Raw genomic sequence first — 15,000 nt, 5'->3', positions numbered from 1 at the left:
AAAGTTTCAAATAATGGCACTGATGACGTGGTGAATTGTGATCCGCCAGCCGACATCAATCAAGTGTATTTGGAGAAGGTTCCCGAATCTTGAACAGCGTTGTTCAGCGCAAATGTCTGCTAAATGTGAAATCTACCATACCATAACTGAATCTGCGGCTCATAACATAGAGCGGTATTGCGCAGATGGTCATCGCAAGAATCCTGCTCTTATATTGGTCCGGCTGACTCGCCTGCTTTTTTCCACAAACACAGAAAAATTAAAAACAGCTCATAACGAGACTGAGCATTTAGGGCGTACTCACACTATGTACAGTTGCCTTGAACCGGGCCAAAGCACACTTGTCCCCCCTCCTGTCTCCCCAGACGGCCCACACTCACATTACATTCAGGCCTGGGCGCTTGCGTCATCGATGATGCGCTGTTCAGTAAGAAGCACTCTCACTCAGCACAGTGGAGATTTCTTTAGTTATAGTTTAAGTCATTTGATATGCAGTGACACGCAGTTAAATATTTCGCCGAACAGATCAGCCACTTTTGATGCTCAGAAACAAGATGGAATCAGGAATTAGGAAGTTTGCTGAAGGTGCAGCTGTCATGCAGTGAGGGGTTTGTGTCTTTAATAACCTACGACAGTTTGTGTTCATTGAACAGTAAGAATGATTAAGAGATTCATATGAAACAGTCCCTTAAAAGTCTTGTCTCGCTTTCAGTTTCGGGCTCAGGTGCGTTTTGAACTCACACACCAGCGTACCGCCCCAAAACCAAAGTGATCCGGCACACCTCTTCCAACCGGGCCAGGGCCGACCAAAGGAACTGTGCCTGAGCCCGATTCAGAGCACTCACACTTCTCAAACTATCCGGGAAACGGGCCTTGGCACGGTTTACATAGCATAGTATGAGTAGGCCCTTAAAATGACACAAACCAAAACATTTAAAGAGGGATAGAAGTGAGACTTTTCTTCCTTTCTTTTGTCCATTCTTTCTTGACATGCATGTTATTTTTCTACTTAATTTCTCACTAAAAAAAACTGTTTTGCAGCTTTCAGCCTTGATTTGAATGACTTATTATAATCTTTTGATTGTTTTGTTTGATGCAAACCATAAATTAATTTTTTCATAAAGTAACAGGCTTTTTATAGCAGATAACTCATTAAAGGCATTTTTGTCATATTTTTGTCATCATTAATATTTAATAATTATTAGATATACATTTTGTAATTATTGCACACAAATATCAATAAGTCATCCCAGCGTTAGTTAGATCGTTGTTTCTGTTTTTTGTTAGACTTGATGTTGTTTTCAAATACAATAAATCCCTCAAAATACAATTTGCAATGATGCTCGTTCATTTTTTCGTGGGCGCTCCTAAATTTTTTCTGGTGCTCCTAAATATTTGAAGTAGGGCACCGGTGCTACCATGTAAAAAGTTGATTTCGAGCCCTGCAAGTGATGTGTCTTGTGTATTCTGTAGTCTTTGGTTTAGTGGCGCTGCATTATGAATGGTTCAAATAGTATATCGCGAGAGAAGTATCATTCGGTAAAAAAATCATGTTGTTTGTGATGATTTAGAAATCACACATGTCCAGATCGCGATTGCGACGCGATGTCTGTTAAACGCACTGCCCTGTAACAAAGAAGTGTTTCTGCTTCGTATTTCTGTGGAAACTGTAATACATAGGGATGTAACGGTATTGTAAATACCGTCATACCGCAATATTAATTTTTTCCGATATTACCGAAGTCGCATGACTCGGTAAAACTATAGTTGCGAACGGGAGGTAGCGAAAACTACAATTCCCATCAGCCCATGCTTGACCATCATTCCTTGCGGTCTGTTGTCGCTACAGATCCAGTAATGCGGAAATGGAGTGTGCTGCTAGAAGCGAGGATGAAAAAGAGCTTGAAAACTCTAAAGCGGGTGTTGTCGCGGCGCGCGTACTGAATAGCGGTGTTGTCGCGCGAGTTCTTATCAGCTGTGTTGTCGCGCGAGTTCTTATCAGCTGTGTTGCCGCGCGCGTACTGAATAGCGGTGTTGTCAGCACACTGTTCAGATTGATGCAGACATGAGACCTCTATCTTACTCATGGTTTGTCCTCTCAAGTGGGGGAAAGACAATGCACAACGTTACCCACTGCTGTCAACCTGGGCCAAGTCATATCTCTCTTGTCCCAGAAACCTCAGTCTCAAATGAGAGGTTTTTTTCTGTTGCAGGGGACATTGTAAATACCCAGAGATACCAGCTTTTACCAGATTATATTTATGTGATAATTTTCCTTTAAACCCATCTCTATCTAAGTGAGTGAGTGATTAAATGTTGAATGTGATGAGTTTTCAACAATACTAAATTGAAACTTTATTTTTTTTACATGGTTTAATATTTTTTTGTTATTAAAATTGAAGTTCCTGTTTCAAAGCTTACAGATAGATGGCTAATTTGTATGTCATTGACACTTTTGGCACTTTTTTGGAGTATTTTCATAAGTTTTGTTTTTTCCTGTAAATGATTCAATAAATACCGTACCGTGACATTCATACCGAGGTATTACCTTACCGTGAAATTCTGATACCGTTACATCCCTACTAATACATATATTTTATTTCAGTGTTTCTTAAAAGAGCTGTGTTTATTTGAAATGTAATTTACTAGTTGTTCTGTAAACGTAAAATTCACTAACCCCAAACTTTTGAATAGTACAGAGATGAAGATTACAAATAATTATACAAATTAACATAATCCTTTTTTTCTTTCTATCCTTTTTTTTAATCTGCATGGCTTTTCAAAAATAAACTGAAGCAAACCTGGGTGCTTTGAATTGCTTACCAGCACAATGACTTAAGACCTATGTCAATACAAGAATGTGCATTTCATTAGTGTACTCCCCTTCTTCAGTAACCAGCCAAACCAGTTTAACAAACCAGTTACTCACTGCTCAAAACATTTGCTCTAATTTTGTGTTAAAAAAAAGCAGTTGAATTGATTGGAAATGTGCTCGGGGATATGATAAATAACCTTTATAAATATGACAGATAGATAATGGAGATAGACAATAATTTAGAATCTGCCTTGCCAGACTCATCTCTTTCACATGTGATGGTTTTTGTAGGCTTTATTAAAAGCGTAAAACACCATCATATTGTGTGTTTGCACTGGGTAAGCACGCACCTCATGTTCCAGTGCAGTATTATTAGGCCATTGTCTGTTCTATACTCCACCGCTGAAGCTTCAAGAGGTCAATCTCCTCATGGAGTGATAAATGGTGTGAGAGAGTAACTTTGCTCCATATTCTGTCAATGACTAACCAAACAACTCCTCCCAGTACACAGAGTGCTCTCTCTCTCTCTCTCTCTCTCTCTCTGTCTTTCTCTTTCTCTCTCTGTCATTCTGTGCCTCACACGGTTCTCCAGGCCATATGGTAAAACTCTACAAACATCTCTAATTAAGCCCAGTAATGTCAGTGATCCATGGCCACGCTTTTCTGGGAAAAACGGAAATAAATGACAGAAAGTGAGAGTGCGAATGTGCCCGGCATGAAAGCAGAATAGTGTTAGAAATATCATAACCAGATATAAAGATGCGTCTAGATATGAAGAAAACACTTGTTTCGCTGTGCGTAGCTCACTGTTGTGTTGCTATGCTGGTGCTGCTGTAGTCATAACAATCAAGTATGCACTCGTTTTCTCAATGGAAAACCGTTAAAGGGTCCCAAAACCCTGGACAAACCTTTCTGACATTTGAACTGATTTATGTGTGTTGAACATCAATTAAGGGCGTACTCACACTATGCCATCCGTACCGTGCCCAGGCCCGTTTCCCGGATCATTTGAGAAGTGTGAGTGTGCTGAATTAGGCTCAAGCACGGTTCACTTGGCCGGCCCTGGCCCGGTTGGAAGAGGTGGGCCTGAGCGCGGTTCACTTGGGCTTTGGCACGGTACGCTTGAGTGTGAGTGCAAAACACGCCAAAGCCCGAAACTGAAAGCGAGACGTGACTTTTAAGGGACTGTTTCATATGGATTTATTAATCATTCTTACTGTTCAGTGAACGCAAACTGCTGTAGTTTATTAAAGACGCAAACCCCTCACTGCATGACAGCTGCGCGCCTTCAGCAGACCTCCTTATTCCTGCAGAACGAGAGCTTTATGATTGTTTATGAGCGCCAAAAGTGGCGGATCTGTTTGGCGAAATATCTGACTGTGTGTCCCCGCATCCCTAAGGACTGTTTGGCGAAATATTTGACGTCATATCAAACGACTGAAACGATATAACTAGAGAAATCTTCACTGTCCTGCTGAGTGAGAGAGCGCTTCTCACTGAACAGCGCAGCAGCGATGACGTAAGCTTGCCGAAGCCCGTTTGTGGTGTGAGCGTGGCCCGTCGGGGGAGACGGGAGGGGGGACAAGCGTGCTTTGTCCCGGTTCAAGGCAACTGTACCTAGTGTGAGTACGGCCTAAGACATTACTGTGAGTTCACACCAAGCGGCAACCTCCCGATCTCCCTCAGGAAGCCAATACGGAAGCAAATAAAACTGCCATTCATCTGAAATTCCGCTAGTCGTGGCCGCTCCTGGCTCCAAAATAGAGCAAATTTCTATTGAGCCCACTGTTAGAATGGCCAACTTTACAGCAGAAAAAAGGTGTTTACAGCCTGGTACAAAAAAAGATTTTGGTTAATACAGCTAATATTACCCTTCATGACAACTGTGAGGGGGGTGAATGTTTTTATAACTCATCCGTTTCCTTTATATTAAGTTATATTAAGTTTGCATAATTAAGGGCGTGGCCACTTGAGTGACAGCTAGGTCTCGTTGTGCGCCGTTACGTCACCTCAGCTGAATCCTGCAGATTAGCCACTGAACTCGGCATATTTATCGTATTTCTGTGTTGTTTTATGTGGCTTTACACAGTCAACTGCCTTGTGGACTTGTTTCCTACAATTATTAGATGGCATGGCATGCTGAGTGCACTTAATTGTGCTCACAAACCACTCACGTGGCCTCCGTTTCCCATGTGAGTAAAGTTATATACTTATATACCATCTCTGTACATGTATTTGTTTTATTTAAGATCATTTATGGTTTATATTTATATTTAGAGCTGTAATGCACTTCAGAATCTGTCAGATTGATTAGCTGTAGGCTCTAGAACCGTCATCTGAAGCGTTGTCAAACAGTGTTATGCTGGATTTCATCAATAGTCTTACAGTAACTAACACAGACTATATCTGAAGTGTTTGGAAGTAATTCGCGTTTTCCTCCTGTTGAAAAACGTCATAAGAACAATGTTTAGTGGCTCAATGTATTACAGCAGTGTTTTAAAAAGTCTAAACACTTTATTGATATAGTGTACAACCAAGCACAAGTGGTCAGAATACAAACGAGTCACAGGTGATGAAGTATTAAGCGTTTCTCCCAAAGTAAAGTGTGTCTGAACCAGGTCCAAGCTAAATGCTAGCAGGTGTCTGTAGCTCCGCTCACTCTCCGCCTCTTTGCCCTTGTTTGGTATCCCGTCATGGGTGTGATGATGCGCGATGACAAAATGGCGCTTCTTTTGCGCTCTTTAGAAACCTATGGGTGACGTCACGGATACCACGTCCATATATTTTACAGTCTATGTTCACACCGAAAGCGGCGAGAGTGTCCAAGGTTTCTCTGGCTGCCCTTGTGACAACGCTGTCTGCCTTTAGCTCCGGTGGCGAGAGCGTCAAAACTCGCTACATTGATCTCGTATTTAAAGGAGCCGTTGCAGCATATCAGTTACATTCCTGCATAAAACATGCTTTCTAGCGTGAAAATGTTGCGCACTTCTTATCAAATTAATTTACCAATGGAAGATCAAGTTACATGTGGTGTGGCTTTGCTTCACTTAACAGCAGCAATACTGTTTTGTAATTTCGCATGAGATTCCTGCTTTTTTAAAGATATATAACATAATGCACATCATGACTCGCCAGTATCTTATTTAATGCATGTTCCTGTTAGAAAACATCGTAAATAATTGAAAATCCCACGACCGCAATCATCAAACCCTTGGGAACAACTGTAGTTGAAACTAAAGTTCACAGGACTGTGTTCTCTGAACTCCTCTCAAGCTGTGGACATCTTCATTCTGATTGCTTGCCGCCAAACCACGTCATATCTAATTACCATAAAGTTGACTTAATTTCAACTCTACTCGATGCCCACACTTCTTGCTGGAGCACTTTTAGCTTAGCTTAGCATAAGTCATTGAATCAGATTAGACCATTAGCATCTCAAATGTAAAAAAAAAAGAGTTAAGATAATTTTCCTAGTTAAAGCTTGACTATTCTGATTTAATGCAGTGCTGTTATTGTTACCTAGCTGGGGACTATTTTCAGGTGCTGCATAATATCATTTCACCTGCTGCAGTCATGGTACAGCAGCAAAGTTCCTTGATTATTACGCCAGAATGAGAGCCATATCAGCGTAGAAAATATAAACATTTTATTTTCAATTGGTCTTAGTACACGATGTAACTACAGAAGTGTCCAGTTTAAATAGGAAACTTTTTTAGCGAGATGCTAATGGTCTAATCTGATTCAATGATTTATGCTAAGCTAAGCTAAAAGTGCTCCAGCCAGACCCGAAGATCAGCTGAATAGATTCTAAAAGGGTAAAACTCATCTGTTTAGGAGACTTGTAAAATGAATCTATAACAAAAAAGTGGAGTGTTGCTTTAAACGCATCAGTGTGTGCAGGACAGGTTTAATTATAGACCTGCTTTATGAATGCAGTGAGACTGAAATGATATCCATTAAGTATCCACGTTCTCCTCCCTCTGATCTCTCCCTCACTCTCTCTCTCACACACACACACACACACACACACACACACACACACACACACACACACATGTTGTTTTGTTGTTAAAAAATGCACGTGGTGCTATGTTGATGAAGGGTGATGGAAAAATAGTCATTTGACTGTCGGTAACTGGATCCCAGTCAGACGCTGCAGGCCGTAAACACAGGGACACGGGAAGACGAGACATTGGGGAACAGAGTGTGTGTTGATGGGGGAAACCCTGACTGGACTTGAGTCTGAGTGAAGGAGCTGACAAAGATGGAGCCAACACACACACACAAACACACACATATACACACACACATATATACACACACACACACACACACACACACACACACACACACACACACACACACACACACACACACACACACACACACACACACACACACAATGCATTACATTTTAAGCTGACCCAACATATGACTGGCTCCCATTCCCAAATCTCACATGCTTCTTCTGTCACTTACTCTGTTTATTCACTCATAAATCATCTTCATTTGGACAGGCCTCATGATCTGAGAAAAAGAAAAAGGACTGTTTATCTCACTTTTTTTAGAGAGATATATTTGTATTTTTAAAGGCTAATATAGCAATTTCATGAGAAACAGTATCAATTTTATATGCATTAGTAGTAGTAGTAGTAGTAATAATAATAATAATAATAATAATAATATTTTTCCTTTCTTTGTAATTTATTGATATGTATTTTAATTAGCGCTTATATTTTTAGTATAAAACATATAATACAAAATCAAAGTAAGTAATACTAATTATTTTATATTTAAAACATATTTTTTAATAGTGTCAAAAATATAGTACATATACAGAAATATGTATAATATATTTTGTTGTATCATATACCCAGAACTAATAGATTTTTTTTGAACGGTCTTTCACACTAAAAATTTGAATTTAAAAATAAGAAAAATTTTAACAACAGTAATTGAAAATGTGTGTATAATTTTCATTTTTGTAGTTTAATTATATTTATTATACTGGCAGTTTTGCATAATAATAATAATAATAATAATACCAATAATAATAATAATAATTTTTGGTTTGGAATTTATTGACATTTATTTTAATGACCACTTATTTATATTTTTATGATTTAAAATATAGTGCAAAATTATAGTGATAATATTTTTTATCATGTATAAGTAATAATAATTATTTTACATTTAAAATATATTTTTATAGTGTCTAAAACATAGTACATATACAAAAATTTGAATTAAAAGAAATAAAAATATAACAACAATTATAAAAAATGGTGTATTATTTACAGTTTTGTGGTTTGTTATAATTAATATAGTGGCTTTATTTCATAATAATAATAATAATAATAAAAATTTATTTTGTGTGTAGTTTATTGAGATGTATTTTAATGACCACTTATTTACATTTTTTATGATAAAATATATAGTACAAAATCATAGTAAGTAGTAATTCTGTTACGTATTTTATAGTGTCAAAATATAGTACATATACAAAAATAGGAACTATATTTTTTTTACCCCAGAACTAATTTTAAATAGTATATATGTATATTTATATTACAACAGTTATTTAAAAATTGTGTATAATTTTCTTTTTTGTGGTTTAATTAGATTTATTATTGTTTTGCATATAATAATGGTAATAATACTATTAATAATAGTAATAATTAAAAATATAGCACAATCATAGTAATACTTATTGTTACATTTAAAACATTTTTATGTATAAAAATATAGTACATATACAACATTTCTTTTTTGCACTATAAACCGCAAAACTAATAGATTTTTAAATAGTTCTTTACACTATAAATAATAATTATTTCAATAAAAAAAGAAAAAATGTGAGATTGTGTATAATTTTCCTTTTTGTGGTTTAATTATATTTATTATAGTGGCAGTTTTGCATAATAATAATAATAATCCGCTTGTTAAGTGTGACGTCACGCGAATCGGCTTCCGGGTTCAAGCGCTCTATTCAACTGAATGGGGAGACTCATGAAATGGTAATAATAAACATTTACAGAGCGATTTAATGCTTTCAGAAATCACGATTGCAATATATATGTCCATGCCTAATATCCGATGGCCAGAAAGTGATTTGTTTTTAAAATTGTTTCATTTTTGGTATTTGTTATGCAGCAAGCCCAGATATTGTTGTGTACACTATGACTTTATATAAAATTAACTTTATTGTGTAATAGGAATAAAACGTGATCATAAATGAATGATTTCTCTACTCAAATGAATGGCGGCTTGGACCCGGAAACATTATTACATACATCACAAACACGTCACCACTTACCAAGCGGATAATAAATTGTGTGTAGTTTATTGATATGTATTTAAATTAGCAAAAGTATAGTACAATATTAAAAATATTGGAATACCTATTTTGCTACATATAACATTATCTGAATGGTTGCAATGTTGTTTTTACTTTTGTTTTGGGTTGTTTAAAATGCTACTCAAGAATGAATTGCTTTGGCATAAACAGAAGAATAATCTGTGTAAACAGTACATGAATTTTCTTTGAATGTTCTGTGTTGTGGTTTTAATTTATTTATTTATTCAAATCCGCTAAATTACTTCACTTGTTTTGTTGCCGGTAGCACATGGTTTGGATTCCCATGAGTGTACATGCTGAAAATCTATAGTATGCATGAAGAGAGTCTGCCAAACACACCAAAACATAATTAATCACAGCTAAATCTATGTTCAGAATGACAGTCTTTACAGCATATTTTGGTTATGCCACCGCATCATTGCTCCCTCGTGATTTGATTCATCTTGGCCAAAGTTTGCAGATGAAGTAAAATAACACTGACGTTATGTTTCCAGATGCACAATAAATTGTCTCCTTCTGCTTGTTTTGTTGAGTCAGACTGGGTCAGCTGACTGTTCAGTTCAACTTCTGCACACTCACTATCATTTTTAATCTTGATGTTGCTGTTGCTAATGCAACTGTCAGTTTTTTATTTTGATCTATAATTATACTGAAGGTTGTCTCAGCAGGGTGTTTTCACCTCTAATTTGAAAAAAGAAAGTGGATGAGTCCAGCTTTAACTGGAGTGGCGATAGAGGATCTGCATGAAAAGGGGAGTTTCAGTACATGTACGCGCTGATTTTCGCAGCAGCAACACAAACACAGATGCATGGGAGATATGGACAGTGATGTTAACTGTACATGGACATCAAGAATCAAATTATTTGCCTTATTCTGAATCATACAATAATATGATTAAGGTGTTTATGTGAGTTGCTTTTTGAATGTTCAATTCATGATCCTGTTTTACAGATTATAGCACTTAATTCGATTCCCGTCATTGCATCATTGCCTTGCAATACACATTTCCTCCAGGGTTTCATGTAATTTTGGGTGTTTCATTCTTCATTTGGCACTTTCACTTTCATTAAGGAGCATTTCATGCATGCCCCCTGTGACAAACGAGATATTGGATGCAAGGAACTGCTGGAAGAGTGTAGTTTTAATGAAATTGTTGATACCACACGCTGAATGGGAGATAAACCCTAGATGCAGAGAATAGCATCAAACAGCCGTGTGTATATAAACTGACCTGTCACAAAATGCGGCATAAATCATACAGTGTGATAATCCTACAAGACGGTAATAGTTTGATTAAGGTGTTTACATTCGGAGAGCAGCATTTACAGCTGATCTTTCAGACCATAATATTGTAGTGATATTACCATACTGTAAACTTAGTAACTAAATCATTTAATCAATTTTTTCAATCAATGAAAAATTGAAAAGTTTAATCAATGGTGACTTGGAGCAGGTGAGTGTGTGTGTGTTGCATGACTGGGATCTGTAGTCCATAAACCGGCAGATTTGTTGTTCACGTGAATGTGAGTGTTTTTACCAACAATCTCTGGTTGTAGATGTCTGGTGATCGTGACATGAACCAAGTCTTTCTCATGAATTAAAGCTGAAATTTCAAAAACGTCACGTTGTGCCGGCCAGTACAGACATCCACTCTCCACTCTGGAATACACACAAGGATCTAATTGCCGTGACGTAGCTTCAAAATTTATTTTCAAACTGGAAGATTTGTTCGAAATTACGCAAAAACAACCAATTTTCACTTTTTTTTTGTGTAATATATGTGTCCTAATAGTTTTTTTTTATCAATGTGGGACACATATACGACTGTCAACATCTCAAAAAATGTGTTTTGGTGTTTCGTGACGCTTTTAATTGTTCAAGCTTTGTTTTTAATATGTGTAATATAATGAACATCATTTTAATAGTTTAAAATCCTAAAAAAAGTCCTAAAAGACACCGGTAGAAAGGATTCATTGTAACTTATTTTAAAGCTGACTTGACTGTTTATAAATTTACTACAGTACACACACACTTTAAAATCAGATTATAAGCATATGCTTGCAATCCATTTCCTCCGTTTATGCCATCTAAAATGCAGCTTCGATGCTTAACAATATCAACCCCCCCCCCCCACCCCCCCACACACACACATTTTGTCCAACATTTTCTCTGTTTACACAAACTAACATGTTGACAATATCTATTTTCTTCCCACATGCGTGTGCTTCCACCCACCTCATTACACACTGTCAGTTTGTAGTCGCATCCTATGCATTTTTTCATAATTTTTTCTCTCCTCAAGTTTTTGTGGCCTGTTTCCAGACAATTATTAGCATGTAACTTTGAGTCCAAGGAGACATGTTGTTCCAGTAAAAACTCACTGCAGTATAAACGCAACACTGACAATCCATGTCTTTGAATAATTCTACTTGTTTTAATTACGGTAGGCCACACAACGTGGTGTCTCTCTGAACACTGTAACAGGTAAAGACAGTCTCCATAGCTATCATGCATTTGTGTGTGTTTGAGCTGTACTTATAGTCCAAGTAATCAGTCTGTGAGCAGCTTCAGCTGTGTGAGTTTAATCAATAGTGACTTAGAGCAGGTGAGTGTGTGTATGTTGCATGACTGGGATCTGTAGTCCATAAACCGGCAGATTTGTTGTTCACGTGAATGTGAGTGTTTTCACCAGCAATCTCTGGTTGTAGATGTCTGGTAAACATGACATGAACCAAGTCTTTCTCATGAATTAATGCTGAAATCTGAAAGACGTCACGTTGTACCGGCCAGTACAGACATCCACTCTCCACTCTGGAATACACACAAGAATCTTATTGCAATGACGCAGCTTCAAAATTTATTTTCAAACTAAAAGATTTGTTCGAAAAAACACAAAAACAACCAATTTTAATTTTTTTGTGAAATATATGTGTCCTTATAGTTTTTTTTATCAATGTGGGACAAATACAGCCCTGTCAACATCTCAAAAAAATGTGTTTTGGTGTTTCGTGAAGCTTTTAATTGTTCAAGCTTTGTTTTTAATATGTGTAATGTAACGAACATCATTTTAGTAGTTTAAGCCCTAAAAGACACCGGTAGAAAGGATTCATTGTTCCTTATTTTAAAGCTGCCTTGACTCTGTTTATAAATTTACTACAGTAAAAGCTCAGAGCAGTATAAACGCAACACCGACAATCCATGCCTTCGAAGAATTCTACTTGTTTTAATTACGGTTGGAGCAGGTGAGTGTGTGTGTTGCATGACTGGGATGTGTAGTCTATAAGCTGGCAGGTTTGTTTTGCACGTGAATGTGAGCGTTTTCACCAGCAATCTCTGGTTGTAGATCGCTGGTGATCGTGACATGAACCAAGTATTTCTCATGAATTAATGCTGAAATCTCAAAGATAAGTTAAAGTAAGTTTATAAATCCTAAAAGACACTAGTAGAAACGATTCATTGTTCCTTATTTTAAAGCTGTCTTGACTGTTTATAAATTTACTACAGTACACACACGCTTAAAATCAGATTATAAGCATATGCTTGCAATTCATTTTCTCTGTTTATGCCATCTAAAATGCAGCTTCAATGCTTAACAAAATCACCCCCTCGACACATTTTGTTCCCACATTTTCTCTGTTTATACAAACTAACATGTTGACAATATCTATTTTCTTCCCACATGCGTGTGCTTCCACCCGCCTCATTACACACTGTCAGTTTGTAGTCACATCCTATGCATTTTTTTCTCTCCTCAAGTTTGTGTGGCCTGTTTCCAGACAATAATTAGCATGTAACTTTGAGTCCAAGGAGATATGTTGTTCCAGTAAAAACTCAGAGCAGTATAAACAGGCTGAAGATGTTCTCCGTGCGCAGACAGGAGGGGCTGGATGTTTTCTAGAAGAAGTAGAACACAATGTGCTTTAGGTGTCAGATTACAGGCCTGTTTATCAAAAGCTCTGCTCCAATTGGCCGACGCTGTGGTGGACGTAGCCCCACCTGCTTCCTCTCAGCCTATCAGCCGGCAGATGAGTTTTTCTGCATGTGTGAAGGAAACAGAGGGGGAGTGGGGTACCTACATGGAGCACGCTTGTGTGAAGTGTGTGTGTGTGTTTGAGTGTTTGGACAAGCTCAATGGATCGCAGTTCCTGGAAGCGCCTCCAAGTTGCTGCGAATTCCTGCGAACGCTCATAATAACAGATTCCTGAAAGTGGCTAGTGACCGCGGCCAGCCAATGACAGGGACCCGGTGGGGGCATCGGCCCCGTCCTGCTAAGCTGGAGGAACCGCCAGAAATGGAGCAGAAGGGAATAAAGAAGAAGGGGGTTGTTTATGTCAACCTGGCCATACCACAAAAGTGCTACTGCCCAGTCACCCCTCCTGCTCTCCGGTTTCATAGACACACACGGGTCTAAACAAGCCTCAGTGTTCGCAACCGCACTCTCTTAACCCCTGTGTTCTTTAGCAGCGCTATAACAGGGTAACGAACGGTCAGGATCAATCCAGAAATGCTAGTCACAGTTCATCAAAGGGCATCTCATGGCGTAGCATCATCATTAGCTGTCATAATGGAGTTTGTTTTATCATGTTGTTTGATCTACTTAGTATTGGAGGTGCTTAGAGCGGATACTTTTAATAGCATTACTTTTATCCTGATCTGGCTGAAGATGATTTAAAGAAAAACTCCAATTATTTAAAGTCAAAATTATTAGACCTCCTGAATTATTATTCCCCTGTATGTTTTTCCCCCAATTTTTGTTTAACGGAAAAAAATATTTTTATTTATTCATTTATTTTTTTAAATTTTGTTTATTGAAAGATAAACAAGGTGAATTATTACACACAAGGATTTGGCAAGACTTTTTCTTTTTTTATTTTATACATTTCCCCCCCTCTCCTTCAAAAAGAAAAAAAACAAACAAACAAACAAAAAAATAAACAAACAATAAAAAATGAATTTTATATATATATATATATATATATATATATATATATATATATAAATAATAATAGTTACAAAAAAATGTTAATACTAAATTAAATAAAATATTAACATTGTCACAGAGTTTTTATAGCACAATGAGGAAGTATTTAACAGTCATGTTTGCCCATCAAGATTGATTGCATTATCCTTATAAGCATAGACCTGTATTAGTTTTAGTTTGGGGGAAGTGTTAGGCCTTTTTCAAAGTATGAGATCATTGGATTCCTTACTGTGTAAAAACGTTTAATAGATCCTCTAAGAGAGTATTTAATTTTCTGGAAAGAATATTTTTAATATATTTCTAAACATAATAGTTTTAATAAGTCAGTTTTAATAATTTTATCTGTTTATTTGTTCTGATTTATTTTGTTTTTGCCATGATGAAAGTACATAATATTTACTATATATTTTTCAAGACACTAGTATTCAGCTTAAAGTGACATTTAAAGGCTTAACTAGGTTAATTAGGCAAGTCATTGTATAACGATGGTTTGTTCCATAGACAATCAAAAACAAATATTGCTTGAGGTGGCTAATAATATTGACCTTAAAATGGTTTAAAAAAATAAAGAAACAGCTTTTATTCTGGCCAAAATAAAACAAACAAGACTTTCTCTAGAAGAAAAAATATTATAGGAAATGCTGTGAAAAATAAGTGGAACTATATTCTATAATCAAGGCACTTTGCTGCAGTATTTTTACATTTATGTAACTACAGGAAAATGATCAAAACTCATTATTGACAAGATGCTAATGGTCTAATCCAATTCAATGATTTATGCTAAGCTAGGCTAAAAGTACTCCTGCCAAGCCCGAAGATCTTTAGGGTGACTTTATGGAAGATTTA

The 15,000-nt window shown here is 36.8% G+C and overlaps 1 protein-coding gene across 2 annotated transcripts in view; it reads left to right on the top strand.

Annotated features, from left to right (window-relative positions):
* The window catches only part of spidr (scaffold protein involved in DNA repair), a 130,873-nt gene that overhangs the window by 56,066 nt on the left and 59,807 nt on the right, over positions 1 to 15,000 (top strand). The gene's annotated exons all lie outside the window — the stretch shown is intronic.

Source organism: Danio rerio, chromosome 24, assembly GCF_049306965.1.
Source record: "Danio rerio strain Tuebingen ecotype United States chromosome 24, GRCz12tu, whole genome shotgun sequence".
In the NCBI taxonomy this organism is placed as follows: Eukaryota; Metazoa; Chordata; class Actinopteri; order Cypriniformes; family Danionidae; genus Danio; species Danio rerio.
The sequence above is the reverse complement of the archived record's forward strand: the minus strand, read 5'-3'. Positions and strand labels throughout refer to the sequence as shown.